Source organism: Leptonotus elevatus, chromosome 8 (assembly GCF_054856555.1).
Source record: "Leptonotus elevatus isolate MCC_2025b chromosome 8, RoL_Lele_1.0, whole genome shotgun sequence".
Classification (NCBI taxonomy): Eukaryota; Metazoa; Chordata; class Actinopteri; order Syngnathiformes; family Syngnathidae; genus Leptonotus; species Leptonotus elevatus.
In genome coordinates, this window is record NC_141246.1 from 10,038,949 (window position 1) to 10,057,279 (window position 18,331).

Here is an 18,331-nt window from a genome sequence, read left to right on the forward strand (position 1 = left end):
GAGATATCGAGAAGCTCCCTGAAGACACACACTGACTCTGATAATTTTATGTAATACAGGAGAATCGAGCTGACATATTCAAAAAGTTTGAGAGAGTGGAAAAGTTGAGATGGTCAGAGAGCGGAGATGAAGGGAAGAGGAGGTGTCGTTAACCAACGTCTACTTCTCTTAAGATCCTCATCATTAAGAGGTAAATTGCGGTCAATCAGCTCGCAGCTTTGCTGCTGGTTCATGAGTTCAAAAAGCCTTAAAAAAAAAAAAGAGCGGTTATGACTTTAGCAGTGATCACCAAGCACAGATTTCTGTTAGTGTCACAAAAGGTAAAAATATCAGACTGCAGGAAGAAGATCATAGCACTTATCTAGTGCAGGGTCATGGGGGGTGAAGTAAAAATATCTGTGTCAATCGGAACAAGCACTGATAAAGTATCTGTCTTTCTAAAATATAAAAGGAAATCGCGGTCATTGGGGTTCGAGATATGCTCTTCCTCAACTCGAAAAAACAATACTTCAGGGTATCTTTCTGGTTTTAAGGAAGCGTAGAAGGAAGACCTTTCTTAACGCAAACTAACTACATGTAATGTATCTATTTACTGGACATTGTGGCATTTCAAATCTCTTTAAACAGTGTAATTTTACGGATCATCATCATTTTGGTACAACTTGAAGGCTCAGATGCACCATAGCAAGGAATGTGTTTTTCTATTGACTTGTCCATACATTCAAGCAAGGGTCCACATTATTCTTTAATGCAACGGCTACCACATTATTATTTAACACGAAAATGGATTTGGAGTGACCCAGATTATATGACTTCATTGAAATGTCACTGTAACTTCACTTCTGACCTACCTTTATTAACATTCACTATCTAATCATGTGAAGAGATTTCATTACATTGGCACAATTTATCAATTAGCTCTTCGGTTAGAAAAACTGCCAGTGAACAAAATGTGGGGTTAAGAGCTAAGTGTTCATACCTCATTGACTATTGCCCATTTCCATTTTCTCTAATTATTTATCTTAACTGACAAAAACGTCATCCAATCATCTTTCAAATAGTTTTTGCCTACCCTTTTCCAAACACTTTCCGAAACAGCTTTAACAAAGCACTTTGCAGAACACATGCCACAAAACATTAACAATAATATAACCATAACAATCAGCACGATAAAAGGTAAGAGTCTTCCTCTTACGGGAGTTGTTACTGGTTTCATCTTTTGCATAAAACAAACTGGTAACGTTAGGCACAAGTGCGTCAAAACAAGCAGACTTTTGCCCTTCAAGGCAATCATCTGCTTATTCATCTCAGTGATTTGACCTCCAACTGTACCTTGCCCAAACTACTCAGTTTGGCATATATGCAACACACAAAGGCATGCAAACATGTACAGTACAGTAAAAATTTGATGATTATATTACAGAGATGATCGTTCTAAATAGTCATCCTACATTCATTACTCAAGAATGATCTATTTTTAAAACAACAAAAACCGGCACTTTTGGTAGCCCAAGCACAGAATGAGTCAATTCTGGCAGCTTTAACCTTAAGCGACATACCATACATGAAATCTTAAAAAGGTATGAAGGTGGCGTGGCTAAAAACAAATTTAGTGTAAAAAAAAAAATGACACTTGAAGGTTCTCATCATGGCTTCATTCCACACATTCCTCTTGCCTCAGGACCAAAAATGTATATTTGCCTTTAGTGTATGTGTGCTTGCTTATTTAAGAGTGTTTATATTTGCATAGTAGGGGGAAATGAATTGTATATCCTGGGCGTGGTGACATTGGCTCAGTGGGAACAGATGGAAGAACAGCAGGGTGCTAACAACGAAAAACTTTTAAGATTTGAGTTCATATCAGCTTTCCACTTGCGGCTCTAAAAAAAACAAACTTTACACTGGCGTAGCAATATTTGTTCTTTTAATCTGAGAGACCATTGCTGCAAGTTATATCAAGAAAAGCCTTTTTATATTTCCAAACAAAGCATTTCATTGTCTCTTTTTAAAAGACAGCAGCAGAGGCATTTGACATAATGCACGTTTGCCCAAAGTCATTGTTTACATAACACCAGTACCTCGTGCTGCTTGAAGAATGTTGAATGTTGTTGCTAAAGAACTGTACGTCTAACAGATGACATCAGCTTGCTGTCGAGGAAAGGCTCGAGCTTGAGGAATTCAACTCATGAATGATAGAAATGGGGCAGGGCGCTCAAAGCACGGAGACAGTTGCATATCTTTCTGGTGAGGTTAGGTCACAGGGGCTTCTAACGTGAGTGGGAGGTGTGCCGCATGAAAACTGCTGGTCAGGCCATTTTCTAGTCCAGGCTTCATTCACTGAGCTGGGATATTGGTTGGCAAAGCAAAGCCTGGCTATTGCCGAACCAACTTTTGCCAAACAGCGAGTGGAAACACTGAGTGGACAGAAGTGTTTTTCACATAGCAGCGCGATATGCAAAAAGACTAAGTTAACACAAGCAATGTACTTTGTTTCATTTTTTTTTATTTTTACTTTTTGGGGGATGTCTGCTTTCAGATTCATCCCAAAAACAAAAAATAAAAAAATGGGGTAGTGTTTTTCACATAGCAAGGTTTTTGGGATGAAACTGAATGCAGACATCCAAAAAACGTTTTTAAAAAAAAATAAAAAAATAGACATGTGTTTTTCACATAGCAGTAATGATACACTCCTCCCCAGATTCTGCAATAATGAATTGTGCTATTAACTATTAGATCAGCTTCTACGTCTATTTGTCTCAAGTTTGCATCCGTTTTTCATTGTGCATACAATTTGTGTAAATCAGGCTCACATTTTAATAATTAAATGACTAAGAATGGCAATAAGATTTGCTTTTCGTGTCTTTTTTTGCTAGACTTGGATTGACTTTTTATAACTGTGCATATTCAATTAGGATTAATAAAATGTGCAAACATCACCCGCTTCTTGAGACTACATTAGTTTCCCTGAATAATATTGTATTCCTTTATGGTAGTCTATTCTTACACCTCAAACTTTTATGAACATTACAAGAGTGTGAATGTAATGGGGAAAGTGTGTGGCTTAAACAAATTCTAGCATTCCCTTTCTGTTTTACAGTGAAGCAGGTTGATAACATTGATCGCCAACAACACAGCAAACTAATTTATTGTCAAATGATCAAAACATGTTGGCAAGGTTTATCAGATAACAAAAATAAAAAATAATGATCTGTCATCATATCACCCTTCTTTGTAACTACAAACAGCAATAATGCACAAAAAAAGTGTGCATTGTGTACACTAGATGGAAAACGAATGACAAAATAACTCATAAATATAATGAAAACAATCCATAACAAAGTTTAAAGTTCATCTAATCTATGGGGTCTTCCAAGGCCACTGTGAACTGTTCACATCCTCCCACCCTTGTGCTTGGGAAAAGGAAGTGCACAAACACCGCTGTCCTCCAGACGCTTGGCAACGGAGAGCAATCGCAATGACCCTGATCCCTTAACCTGCACATCCTCCACTTTCGTCGCTGTCCGTTGCTGAGGAAAAGACAGACTTGGACGGCCAAATGGCAACATGAAAATGATAGAGGCAATCCCTCTCTATAGCTCGTCAGTTATGGCAGGAGCACCAGAACTGTGGTCAAGTGCTTTTTCATCAGCTATCGATTTTCAGTTCAGCAGAAATTGCCTTAATGGAGACGGATATTCTGTTATATAGGCAGATATGAATCCGACACCGTGGTCAAGAATGGATTTGCACGTGTACATTGTCAACAAACTGGATCATCTTTGGAGGAATGGCTGCTGAAACATTACGGTGCCACAGACAGACAGACACAATTTAAATTTTTAAAAGTTAGGTCTAAAGATCTTTATCCATTTCATAGTTATTTACATTCATTCTGCATTGTTTTCTCTATGCTACACTATAGTTATTCTCCATAATGTATTTTTTGTAAATATTGTTGGGTGTCTGGAACGGAATTACATTATACGTTATTTCCAAAGATTGCTTTGGCTTTTTGGATGATTTGGCTTTAGTCAGTCCTTTTGGAAAGAAATTAATAACGAAAAGCAAAAGTCAACTTTTAAGTACCACTTATTCATTGTCAGAAATTCGTTCTCCGCATTTGACCCATCCCCTGAGGAAGCGGTGAGCAGCAGCAAGGGCCGCGCTCGGGTATCATTTGGTGATCTAACCCCCCAATTCCAACCTTTTAATGCCTTTAATGAGTGTCAAGCAGGACTTTTTATAGTCTTTGGTATGACCCGGCCAGGGATTGAACCCCCAACCTCCCAGTCTCAGGGAAGACACTCTACCACTAGCCCACTGAACAGGGTACAAACCTGAACATTATAAAAGATACATTTGGTAGAATGGTAGAACATTTTGTTGCAGCCAATCCAAAGATGATTGACAGGCCACTTCATTCTTCAGACGGCTGTGAAGGTCTCCATGTTGCCCTCTAAATAACGCTCGTTCTGGACATGCTTCTGATCACGAGTAATGTCAAAATGTCCATCTGCCACCCACGTTTAAAACATGAAGTGTGGAAGGATTGTGCTGACGAGAATCAATTTCACAGCTTCTGAGCCAAGGCGTCGATTTAAAGTGACAACATGGTGATGCTTTTATACAAAAGCTCGTCAGCCACCCTTCAAACCAGCCAACATATTAATTCGGTCATCTAGGACCTACACGATGGTAACAATTTACAAAAAAGAACCTACTGCACATTTCAAATGAGTGATCTTGGCTAGCTAACATTAAACGAGATTAACATGCTGTAAAATCCTTCTGTGAATGGGCCAGCGTTGCGTCAGTTGAAACGAATGCTATTTCCAAGGATGCTTCCTTTTTGAACATATCCAACATGTAATTTCTAGAGAAGTCATTTCATATAATCATTCCGCACATAGCGGATACCATAGCGGAAACATTCAACTGTTTTTTTGATTTTAAATAGATGTGTTTTAATACATTAATGGGATTATATGTGACATTACTATTTGCTAACCCTTAAAACATTGATTTGTCCTCATGCTCGTAAACAAGCCAATACAGATTGAGTTATGCCACATATTCTAAGTGCACTTCTGCAAGACGTATGCAAGATCATTAGTGTGGAAACTTCAGTCAATTTATAATTTTCGACCAAAGTATGCCTCTCAAGTTGCGCAAAACTTTGTGGGTACAACTGTCATCGTAAGTGACGTCACAAGATTCAATCAGTTACATGAAGTAGATTACTGTATGTTTTTATCAATGTATGGCCTTCAAATGTTTTGGAATACTTTCTTTCTCTCTTCAAACCTTGTGTACAGACAATTGAGGGTCATATGATATGCAGGCAAACAGCAGCTTTTAAATGCGAGGAAGAACTCTGTATGTGTGTGTTGGTTCTTCCACTTTGCCACTGAATGCGGATTACAAGCTCGCAGTATTTCCATGGCCGCACAGACAGCATAACTGAAGGAAAATCCGTCTGGAAATGCTGACTGAAGGTCAATATGATGAGTCACCTCCCATCTATGATTGTTACAAATCATGCATGTCATTTTTCTTCCGTTGTGAATTATTTAACCTAAGCAACAACAAAAAAAGAGCTTTAAAAACAACCATAGCTGCATATTGTACAAAGTGATGTACTTAAAATAGAAACAGAGACATATTAACAAATTAACATACAAACAGTAAACACAAGAGACAAAAAACATTTGAAAGCAAAAAAATAAAAAAATAAAAAAATTTGCAAAACAGTTCACATGACAAAGATATACGATCATACAAGAAACCAGATGTTAATAAGAGAATGAATGGGAAAGCTCCAAGTGGTGATGCTTTCAGGTGACTAAGACTTGGCGGCAAATGTTTTGACAAGTCCTAACTAGGTAGCTGAGGATGTGACACGAACATGTTGTCACCTATTGACGTCAAAGTGGCCTCAATGATGCATACGCACGCACGCAGCTCACAAAAGGACACCTCCCCATGTGCACTTGTCGGTACATGTACACGCAACCTTGAGAGAGAGGTGTGACCGTCAATGACTGGACCACAGTTTCCCTCCAAAAGAGCAAAAAAGAAATAGCAGACACTGAGATTCGTAGTACGAGTATGCAAATTAGAACGAGGGATGGATTTAATAATTTCTTAATAGTCCATATCAGTCGATTTCGGCCATGTTTCTTTCTGTGCCTAAGCTTAATAAACATGATCAAAGTTCAAGAGTATTTTATTTTTTAACCAAAACGTTTGTGAGAGTCTTTTTTCTGAAAAATGTGAATAAAATGTTTTCACTATGGGTGTCAGGCGATTAAAATTTTTAATAGTAATGAATCACATGAATTCAATAGTTAACTCACGATTAATTGCAAATTTTATATCTGTTCTAATTCTAAATATACAATAACGTACAATAAAATATTTTTTTCATACTCTTGTTAACATAAAAGTGGAAAAAATGTAAACTAATAGAACTATGGCTGCAACTTTTAGACTTATAATACAGTAATTTCATAAGAAATCATAAATTTGAGTTAAAATTAAAAAGATGTAATGTACGGTAAAGTGTGATACTGATTTGTGTTGGTCATTGTTCTGCCACTAGATGGCATAATTACATTTGTAAGACAGTGAAAGCTCAGTGCATTTTTCTTCTATCTAATCTTTAACATGAAGTAACTTGTGAAAAATACAACTTGACACCAGTCTCCACAAATATATGCATTATTATTAAATGTATTACTGCTAAATTTTGACATGGATGTGTGTGCTGCATTGCGACTGGAATTCCCCCAGTACATGCTTTCCAACTAAGGGCCGGTCATTACCGGTAATCGCGCGTTTAAAAAAATTTGTGGCTCAAAAAGAACGCACTAATTTTGACAGCCCTAGTTTTTACCCGACAGGGCTGTGCGTTTCATTCAATACGGCTACAAGATTTCTCCACTGTACTTTGTAGCTCAGCCATTTGTCATCACTCTAGAAGTCCAATAATTCTTGCTATTAATGAATTTTGTGATGCTTCTGAACAAGTGTATAATATGTGCCATTATTCTCGGAAGTAATTGTTCTCCCGGCAGTGTTTGATTTGCTAGCTCTGTGAGCAGGATTAGACCGTGCGTCTGTGTGTGTGTGTGTGTGTGTGTGTGTCAAACAGGTTTGGAGAGGAATGCAGTGCTAGTGTAATCTGCCCTCGGCTCATTTTCACTATTGTCATTACATCAAAAGCCCTTAGGCCTGCTTGCCAGAGGTCACAAAACCTTACAGAGGCAAGGTATAAAGGAGAAAGTTTTTCCACAATTTAAAACAACTTCTCTGGTTTCAAGTCTGTGGCATGCTTTCATTAAAATACTCCAAGAATCCGAAATTTTTTACATTTCAGATTTATTGCCATGGTGAAAAAAGGAATCTATTGTCCAACAAGTTTAAGTGCATATATGCACTTCAACTTAGCCATTATTCAAAGTGCAAGTCATCGTCAATCAATTCCATCTCATGATTATAGCTGGGGGATGTCTGGAAGGATGCGGTGAGGTCGTCCACATGTATTAATTGCTACTTCTCTTTCCTAGTCAGGTCACCTTGCTACTTAAGCTGTCAAATATTTAACTTTTCTCTTTCTCAATTATCAGTGAGGACAAACAAAGTGACATTACAGCCCCCTTGGAACAAATGAAGACTCAGAGGTTGTTGTTAATAGCACACTGAAGGACAAATACCGATCAAAATGATCCGTCGTAGCATTAAGCAAACGCTCATTAGCAGTAAGGGGAAATATATGGCAACCCTTGCGGCAAAATTGCGACGTTTCAAGCACTGAGAATGAAGATGAAAGTGTTAAGTTTAAGAACATTTGTAGCCTCAACTTCCAAGTTTAAAAAAAAATAAACGTTAACCACAGAAAAGATTACCCGTTACACCTAGAGCATTGACACCAAGCACACACTCCACACCACAATGTTGTCAGATGACTTGTGGGAGGTGGGGGTGATCAGGTTTAGTTTTTGCTGTCTCTAGGGCTATTGCTCCCACAATAGATTGTGCTTTTGCACTCCAAGCAGAATTCCATGGCACATGGTAGCACCAATACAGTAACTTCTTTCTACTGTTCAGAAAAAAACACGCTGGGTTGTTCAACATGTCGGATCTACAAGAGCCGAGCTCAATTGTATTACTCCAGGCAGGAATATCATGAAAGGAGTGTAACCATCTTTCCCATCTTTTCGCTGGCTGTAATATTTTCGTATAAATAGAAAATAAACATTGAGGCCTTCTTGAGTTTGACTCGTCTAGGTTTGGATGTGGTGTTTTACACTGCAGCAAAGAAATCAAACTAAGCCAAGAGTGACAGCAAAGAGTCTTTTGAGGTAGACAACAGGAAGTGATGACATAAGCCTTTCAAACTACATTGTTGTCCTGGGTCATGTTTAGCAGTCTCATTGGACAGACAGGATGACCTACCGATTTTCCAAATCATCCAAAGAAGCATTGTCTGTGTTACAATTTTATATTTAAGAAATTGTTGAATAGAAGTGTTGTTTTCCCCTAAATTATTTGTTTCCTGAATGTCAAAATGAACAAACTCACACGAAGGATGTTTACTTTGCACATTCTGCATCCAATGGCCGGCAACCACGTTTGGTCAAATTGGGATGGCCGATTTGTCCAGATGAGTTCGTACATCAACAGTTGATCAAATTAAGCTTTCTTTATTGACTAAGGTTGTGAGTATGTGTAAAAGTTGGCATCAATTCCAACGCGCAACAAAATCCGGCCTGGATACGTGCTCTATCGTTGTGTTTGGAGTGTGTGACCAAAAGCAATTACCCATTTCTAATGTATACTCCAGCTGTGCAACACGTTTATTTTGTGCAGGCAGCAGCACTCAGGTAATTGTGGTTGCCATTTGCAATTTCTGTTTTTCGTGTTCAACATTATCCTTAGTTTGCATGATTTGGATCATTTGATACCGTAGCATCTCCCCCTGGAGGTCCTTAATTTTTTTCATTTGACCGGAAATGATGCCTGTAAAATTTTACAAAATCACTGAAGTGAACATACAGCGTGATAAATCAGCAAATCTGGCAAAAACCTCATCTGAGCAAGTATCATTTTGTTGATCGATTACGTTCTGCTATTTCTTTGGCTTTTTGCGACACTCCAAAAGATGGATTGTTGTCAGGCTTGATGACAAGTGAGAGCATATTGCAGAGGAGATCTTATTTATTTGATTTGATTTTAAGAGAAGATTATATCAGACTTGAAGTAAGCAACTATACACTGTCATCAAAGTTAATAAGTCCAAGTTTGTTTTTTAAAATGTATTTTCAATATTACAATGTTTTCTGCAATTCTTTTTATAGTGACATTTACTCACTTGGTAAAATGTTACTTAACATATGACCCTTGATGAAAAAAAAAAAAACTGCCATATCTAGAAGTCTAGAAAGCTTTAAAACAGTTTCAAAACAAGTTATCACCTTCACAACATGTCCTTACAGTCTAATATTTATCTGCTTGATCAATACATTGCTGATGGTGGCAAAGGAAGGGCAAGAGGATTTTGGAATGGAGATAACAGATAAAGTCAACAAAATGGTGGTGAATGTTTTTTTTCCTGTCCTCTCTACGTGGAAAGGACTTCTGAGACATTAAATCAACAGATTATTGCAAATGAAAGTGCCCTGTCCCGACACAGATACATAGCGTCCTCGCAAAAAATGGATGAAAGGAGAGATCACTCTTGAATGTTGAAGTATGAATATAATCTCAGAATGGCAAATATTAATGTTATATTATAAAGTATTTCAAATGTTTTCCTGTTTTCGCACTCAGCACCTTTGCCCCACCTATCAACAAAGTTCCACATATAGTAAATCAGTTTTGTAGTCATTGTGTTATCCTGCAACGAACAAACATACTTGTTTTTTCAGCGCATTCAAACATTAACTAAATCTGTCTCGCTACCGTTTCTTTCTTTCTTCCACCCCCCACCCCTAAGCTACGTACTTAAAATGAGCTGCTTCAATGCAGGTTTACTCATTTTCTGGACAACTACCAAGCACAATCTTGCTACATTTATAAATTAAATCCACATTGAAAAACCATTAGTGGTACATGGAAATCCAGCTATGGCTCAGTTAGCGCTGTCATCCGTACACAATGGAGGGCATTGACCTCGTAGCTTAGTTATGTTGTTTCCAGGAGAACCATCTTTGTGAGAGACGTGCTTCCATTATTAACACAGGCCTGCGCTAAGTTTTGTGTGCAACCTTTAAACACAGTTGTAGCAGTGCTAACAAGCCATATCGACATAACTTAGGGTCGACTTCTGAACTTGTGACTGCAACCCTAAAGAGAACAGGAGTCATTTGACCAATTATTGGTGCATTCCGCCAGTACTCTGGTAGTAGGAATTTCCAGGATCCCAAACATAAAACTTTGATTGCGCGTATTTAGACTACAAAGAATAGATGATTTAATTTTACATTTGTATGATGTGTAGGAATGTTGACTTTTTACTTGAAATGTACTGATTCAATTTCCATTTATTTTCTCAGAATTACGACAAGATTTGTGGAAAGTGTCTCTTTAATTCATTTTAAAAACTTTGTTAGCATTTGTTACTAGCAGGGCTTGTTCCTCATATTTAGTTGACTATTTGGTAAAAACACCACACATTTGCTGCTTGGCTTTCGGTTTATAGTGGACGCCGTAAAAGGTAACATTGCAGCTCTAGTAATGGGAAAAGAGATGAGAAAGTCCAATATGACATTAACTGTGGATGGAGTGGAGGGAGAGATGCAGTATGCCAGGAGCAATGCCGCAGTGAGGAATTTCCCTCTTCCTGAAAATCCATCCGTCAACCAGGTTGACAAGCTCATGGAAAGATGTGAATTTCATCTCTCCTGGCAACCTCTTCATTCCAACCCCTTCATGTTTCTCTTTTTAGTCTCCGAGATGCCGCTTTCAGATTCAAAACACTGTATTTCCTGTTTCTTGTGTTTCACTACACTAGTTTCAAAACAGCCGAAAGGTAATCAACTGAATGACATCTTATTTCTACGAAATCGCCTTTGGACTATCACAGGGTCTTACATTTATTCTTTCATGTGTTATCATTGAGCTACTGGACTTCTGTATGGCAGAGCTAGAAGTTTGGTCATACAATGTGTTATTTTGTGTTAGTTTTGCCGTAAACATCAAATGGGAGTGTCAATTAACAGCTTGAACTAAGCACAGTTGGACTATTTTTGAAGAACTGTTTGCTATCTGCGAAAAACTACACACAGACGCACGAAAAGCAGAATATTCTTTATTAACGAGTTCTTCAATTTAAAGCAAGCACTGTTTTTATCTTAATTCGCACGCTTTATAAGAGCCTTGATTCAGCCAAACAAACGTTTTTGGAGCGTTGTGGGGGAAATTAAGCTGAGTTATCCAAGTGGAGCAGGGAAGAAGAGAAAGCGAGGAAAATAAATAGTTGTAATATTTTTTTTTTTTAAACGACAACGAAGGTTTCAACCACTTTTCAGTGAGACAGAGCAACAAGAGCTCGATGCATTAAAGTGGAGAGTGACATAAGTGATCATTTTCATCACAAAGATGTAACTACTAAAGCGGTTGATGGTAAAAATTACATTAAATGTCGATTATGTTCTTAATTACAGTCGTGTTCTGATGATACAATTGTTAAATATGAATCCTCAAGAAATATTTTAAGGAGTACTTGTAACATAGGATATCCACACTTTTTAGTTGACGACAAACAAGATTCAAAATCTGACAAATTGCCCGCATATAGTAAGTTACGAGCAACAGAAGGGAGATACTCTGTATAAGTGATGAGGGCGGAATACAGTAGTTGACATAGGGGACATGCAACATGAGAGCCATAGTGATGTTGGTAATAAAAGTGATCCAGGCAAAAAAATATGCTTCATGCATTTAGAAGGGACATGAGCGACCCACTCATATGGCAAAATAAGGCGACATATAAGTCGTGTGGCACAAGTGATTGGGCATGATCCACACCAAAATTATCCGAAAAGGTGTCCTGGCGTAAACAGAATACAATCATGAAATTGGGAATAATTAAAATACGGCATGCTGAAAACAGCGGCCATCACATCATAACAGTGGTGTCAAACTATTTAGCGTGACAAAACCAGCTTGTGTTCACATGATGGATGTGAATAGCAAACATTTTACTCTTCAGGTGGTGAGGTAAGTATTGATTTGTAAGAAGTCAGACAAAATGTATTAGGCTAAATATTCTGCAACACAGAAATGAGGGCTGACTCTAGCTATAGTAAATGCAAGTATTTGAAAAGTAAACAAGACGTTTAATCAATATGACACAATGTATCATCTGCAGATGTCCTCTGCACGTCAGTATTAATATAAAACATAACCTAATGCTGCTCCCTCAGGATAGAACCAAGGATATATCAACAAAAGTGCTTCACTAATATATTTGCAAACAAACAACTTTTAGTGTCTCATACAAATCTTATGACTGTCAGTGTTTCTGTCCAAACGAGAGAGAAAAAAAAGCAGTTGACTTGAACGCTGTTGTGTTCAAGTCAACTGCAACAGTGCAAAGTTCCCCCGTAGCCACGTGATAAATTTAGACATCACAAATCATTTACGGCACCTCAGCCGTGGTCATTTCACTTTAGTAAAACCTTGAACAGTCCGTGTCAGCAACTGTAGTTCAATTTGTGTTTTTGTTAGGACATGAACTGCCTCATTGGTGATTTAGTGTGCTGCAAATCATCAGACGATTGTGTTCTTTGGCTAGGAGTGCATTCTTTCACACATCTTGTGTAGGGATTCCTTACATTCACCATCTACCTGAAATCGCAGGCCTAAGGGGCCATTCCAGTAAGATGTTTTATTATTATCATTTTGTAAATTGATCAAAATTAATTGAGACAGTTTGGGTAGTTGAAATACAGTCTCATGCAGGGCAATGTGCCATTGCTAACTACTCATTTAGAGTGCATATTAGAAGGTAGGCTTGGGCATAATAACAGAAGAATCAATTACCGTAACTGACTAACAATTATTTTGATTGTATTTTATTTATTGTGTCTTGAAGCAGTTGATGCCAAACGGAGATGAAAAAGTCTGAGCTACTTTTTACAGTGATCAACGTCAGTCGTCAATTGCAAAAGAAAAAAAAACACATTCCCAATTCACTGTGTCGCAAAAGTATGCTTGTTAATAAGCCTTCAGAAAGAAAGTCTTTCCTGTGAGCCAAATTAGAGGCACTCCCTTCGGAAAAGGCCTCAAGACCCTTCCGTCTCGAGCCTGACAGAAGAAGCAGCATTTGAGGAGCTCCTGCTGGGATCTTTGTTTGTAAATCAGCATGCGAAGCAGTGTCTGTTTGATGGATTGCGCAAATGAAGTTCCTTACAAATAAACTTCCAGAACAAGAATAGCTGTGGTTGCAAGGGTGTTGCTATTAAGTAGACCTCGGTGAGTCATAAAAGCCTAAAAACAAATGTGTGGTTAATATGAACTTGCGCTTAAGATCTTACGTGCAGGTGTGCATGTGTGACTTATGTGTATTAACTCATTCACTGCCATTGACGGCTATAGACGTCAAAAATTCATTTGAACTATTTCTATTAGTTTAAATTTGTTTCTACTTTTGTTAACAAGAGTATGAAAACCTATATATTTTTTATTGTACATTTAGAACAGATATAAAATTTGTGATTAATTGTGAGTTAACTAGTGAAGTCATGTGATTAATTACGATTAAAAAATGTAACCGGCTGACGGTCCGAATTTTTAATAATCTTTAGATCGCGTCAGGCGATTACAATTTTTATTTGTAATTAATCGCATGACTTCACTAGTTAACTCAAGATTAATCACACATTTTATATCTGTATTTCTAAAACAAAATTCTAGGTTTTCATACTCTTGTTAACAAAAGTGGAAAAAAAATGTTTAACTAATAGAAATAGTTCAAATGCATTTTTGACATATATTGCCGTCAATGGCAGTGAATGAGTTAAGATGGTGTAACACTGCATGGTTCAAGTGGCACAATTGTGATTTTATTTTTGTTCTTAAGTGTGACACAATTCAGATATGCTTCATTGTAGCGTGAATAGAAAAATATGCAACTTCAGATTAGAATCAGCCCTCTTTCACAGATATAAATCTGATACGCAACGGGTACCTGGCAATTGGTGAGGCATACACACCTGCGTCTGCTCAAACAGCACAAATAGAAAAATAGCTGTAAATGTAAACAACAAGAAACAAAAGCACAGATAATTTAATAAGGTCCAAATATGCTACATTAGAGGCGTGTCTGTCCATCATTATTAAGCTAATTAACTGCTGAGGGCAGCCAGTAGAGTGATGCAGAGGTTACATCCATTTAAATCAATGCAGGAGAGAGCCAGCAAGACTACCGGTAAATGACGGAAGCGGGAGTAAGTCACATAAAGTATGCGCAAGTCACAATGCTTTGCGTTCCAATATATTACAGTGGCCTGAATAATACTACGTGACCGTGTCATGTCGGGCCATCAAAGTTCACTGACACTGGCCTGACTGGGCCAGTACAAATTTCATAAAGAATATAATGACGTTCTTGTTTTTATTATTTAATGTTCAATTTGAGTTTTAGCCATTTAAGTTGATCAATCATCACTGAGCTTTTTCCCACGCACATTTTTGCCCATCAGGTGAAATCCTTCTATATGGAATGGCTTGAACAAGATATAAAGCCCAGAAAATGTTCAATATTCAGTTAGATTTTATACTACAAAAAAAATAAAAAAACATCCATCCATGCAAAAAAAAGTAACTTCACAGTTTAAATAATACACTATAAAGATGCAAAATATGAAAAAGTCACTGTTTCAAAAGCCCAAAAACTTTCCATCAGAGGTATGAGATATTTTTGTCCTTAAAAAATATATAATAAATCTGTGTAAAACAAGTCACACCACCGTCCTCCACTGATGATGTGAGCAATCAGTGAGCTCAGCAACAATTTCTCATGCCTAAAAAGTTTACTCTTAGCTTTTGTTTCAGGTACTGTACTTGGATATATTTTATTTTGGTACAGGAAGGGATATGCAACACGTGGTTAGGGAAAGTGGCTGGTGTAGGAGATAATATATGATACCACATTTTTGAAAACACCACCCACTACAAAGAACAAAGTAATGTTTTCTATCGCTATCTTCAAATGACTGTTTTCCAACCAGCCACAGGAGTCTACAATCGGTGAAATAAGTAGCCTGCTATAGACCCGATAACTAGCTAACTAGCATGGCTAACATCAGTTTATTTCCACTATATGACGTTACTTCACAAAGTAGAAAAATAGTTAAAAATTTTCTAAGAAATAAATGTTCTTTTGTATCCTACATTTTAATTGAGAAAAACATCTATTATTTGTTTTCTTTTAACGTGTACTTATTTTCCTATCTACTTTCACTGAAAAAAACATGACAATATGAGTTGCATCTGCGGCCCCATAAAATGAAGTGGTGGGCCAAATCTGGCCCCCGGGCCTTGAGTTTAATACTCCTCATTTACAGGGTCTAAAAATATTTGGGTATATAGTACTGTAAGAGGATCATAACGACGATGTTGCCCGTAAAGAAAATGCATCTGACACTGCAAGAGCAAGAGCTTGGAAGTGCCAAAAGACAGGCCAGCTTTTTAAACTACTGCATCATAAAACATAGCCTGCAGACTTGAACTTTATAACTCATAAAAAGTGTTCAAAAGGCAAACTTAAAGAGTTCCTGATGGTCCCAGACAAAGCTACTGTAAAAACACTTTTCAATCATGCGAGTGCCCACTTGCATGATTAGGTAAGGTTGAACACGTTTGAAACACAAAAGTCACATTCTAATCATCTCCGTTGAAGTGTTCAGGTCAGACAAGTTAACAGCTGTTGAGCTTGTTCAACTCTATACTGGGCTCGTTTCCAGCAGCATGGGGCCGCTTTCAAAAGGTGTCAACAGCACGGACAGAAAACATTTGCATGGGAAATAAATGCAGTACAGTTTGAAGTATGGAGTTGAACGGAAACTCACCTGCGGCTGGCTTGATTAAATCCAACTGAGTGTGGAGTTTTCACGTAAAACCAAGAAATACGCGGAAATAATCAAATGAATCGCTGTAATAGTGCGAGCTTGACTGAAAAACTAAATGAAAGGACGTTTCCTGAACACCTGAGCCAGCAAGCGCTATTAAAACATTTCGCGCGCTTGCCCACCTACTTAAAGATGGTGTCCAAAACTGGAGGAAAGTTTTTGCGACATCGGTAAAAACAAGAGAAACACTCCCGAGTCCGACACACAAGCGCGCAGCCCTCGCGTCTGTAGCGAGTGAGAGGAGGAGGAGGAGGAAGAAGAAGAAGAAGAGGAGGAAGCCAGTCGGCGGTGGTTACCTGACTCCGGTGGTGGTGAGCTTTTAGCTAGGCCGGCCCCTCCTCACTCAAGCAGGCGGCTTCGAGTGTCCAAATGTCGGCTGCAATGTCAACAGGTTGGGATGCTCGTCTGGCTTGAACCGGCGCCATGGCCCGCCTTGTGAGTAGTGAAAGTGACGAATGGCCATGTAAACAGCAGCTTTCCACAGTACTTTTGCTCTGCAATTAGCTGGTACTATAGCCGGCTAATTGTCTACCGTGCTGAGTGGTAACATGATGGAATGAAATCAAATGTAATAATGTTTTATGAACAATATGCAGAAGGGCCGTGGCTTGCGTTTTACGTTCAATTTGTTCTGCTGCAAATCAATATTCTCCACTGAATTTTGAAATTTCAATCATAAGCCACCAGTTTTTCATCACGTTTTTGAGAAAATAAAAATAAATGCTCAATATTGTATAAAAATATAATAAAAGAGAATGTGAAGAAATAAACTGAATTTATAAAGTGTAAATACTAAGAGTGTGAATCGCGTAGTACCTGGCGATTCGATTCGTATCACGATTCATAGGTCACGATTCGATTCGATTCGACATTTAATCTAAAAATTGATTATTGTGAATTTCTTACTCAAATTTAGAAAATACTAATCAGTAAACTTGCACATGTACACTGTAAGATTTGTATGAAAACGTTTTTATTTATCTGAAAATTCAGGCTTATAACTGAGCCACTGCATTTAACAAACCGGTTGCAGTCTGTTTCATGTTTTAACAGCACTGAAATAAAATATTAAGGCTTAATGTTCCATGATGTTTAAAAATCGATTTGGCCGCATATCGAATCGATTCAAAAATTGCGCGCTGTAATATCGCGATATATTGCCGAATCGATTTTTTCCTAACACCCCTAGTAAATACTGTAGCTTATGTAATGTGAGTGAGTGACATCAATAACATGGCAGGTTAGTCTCTGGTCCTCTTTTTCCTTTTTTCTTATTAACTTTCCTTTCCTATCTGAGCGACATGACCTGGAAGTACTTGGAGGAAAGGTTGTACGAATCTTTAAATTATTTGTAAATGTGCCTAATTCAATCTTAACCTTATTGTTTTTATCCTCCCCCTTTCTCGTGTTTTTTTTTCCCACCTGAAAGCATAAATCAAATACAAGATCATCCTTTAGTTGCAGCCCACGATGACTACAATCCTTATTTATTTTGAAAATGACCCATTGTGCGAGTGCCATTGTTTCATAACTGCTCGCAATTTGAAAAACTCACGTTTGGGCTCTCTTATACGAGTCAAAGTAGCCTACCACTGTACAGTATTAAAAAATATATATTTTAAGGTTTTCATTCCCTTTTGGCTTAACCTTATAGTATTCACCTTCTTCTATCTCTCACTTTTCTCTGCGTTATCTGCAGTCATCTGCAATTCTTCCCTCACCACATTAATAAATCCCTTTGGTCTACCTTTTAGCCACTGGTTTCACAGCAGATCGTTGAGGAGAAAAATCCCTCTGACCACACCCCGCACAACAGGATAATCATTCAGGATAATATTTCAGAGACATCCAGGAATTGGGTCTCTAATGACTTTGATCACAAGGGAGCAAAAATGTCAAAATTTGGCCTGATTTGCGGTATGTCTGGAACCCCTTGAATATAACTAAATAAATTAGATGGATAATATACAGTATTCACTAGCAGAAAGTCCTTGGCTAAGATTTGCAGTGACACTTGTGTGAAACGAGCACAGCCACTCACTCACTCGGCCTACTTCAGATTTCCCAGGATGATATGAGATGGCCGTCTTTGTGAACACACCCAGACGTGCTTGTATCATAACTTTGTCCTCACAAAAAAAAGCTTGCTTTTTTTTTTTTGGCGGGCCTGTGTCAGCTCAGGGATTTGTTCGTTT

General features: G+C 37.9%; 2 protein-coding genes across 5 annotated transcripts in view; one reads left to right on the plus strand and one right to left on the minus strand.

Moving 5' to 3' along the window:
- Positions 1-16,568, minus strand: part of palm3 (paralemmin 3) — a 30,935-nt gene extending 14,367 nt beyond the window's left edge. For 2 of the 3 annotated variants that reach the window (XM_086082126.1, XM_086082124.1), the window contains exon 1: positions 16,433-16,568. The gene's annotated coding sequence lies outside the window, so the exon portion shown is untranslated. Of the gene's footprint in view, positions 1-16,076; positions 16,402-16,432 lie in introns of those variants that run through there. The other variant, XM_086082125.1, reaches the window with a different exon arrangement.
- The window catches only part of plppr2b (phospholipid phosphatase related 2b), a 93,476-nt gene that overhangs the window by 22,021 nt on the left and 53,124 nt on the right, over positions 1-18,331 (plus strand). Inside the window, exon 1 of one of the 2 annotated variants that reach the window (XM_086082129.1) lies at positions 16,316-16,571. The exons of the other annotated variant lie outside the window; for it this stretch is intronic. The gene's annotated coding sequence lies outside the window, so the exon portion shown is untranslated. Of the gene's footprint in view, positions 1-16,315; positions 16,572-18,331 lie in introns of those variants that run through there. 2 annotated transcript variants of the gene reach the window in all.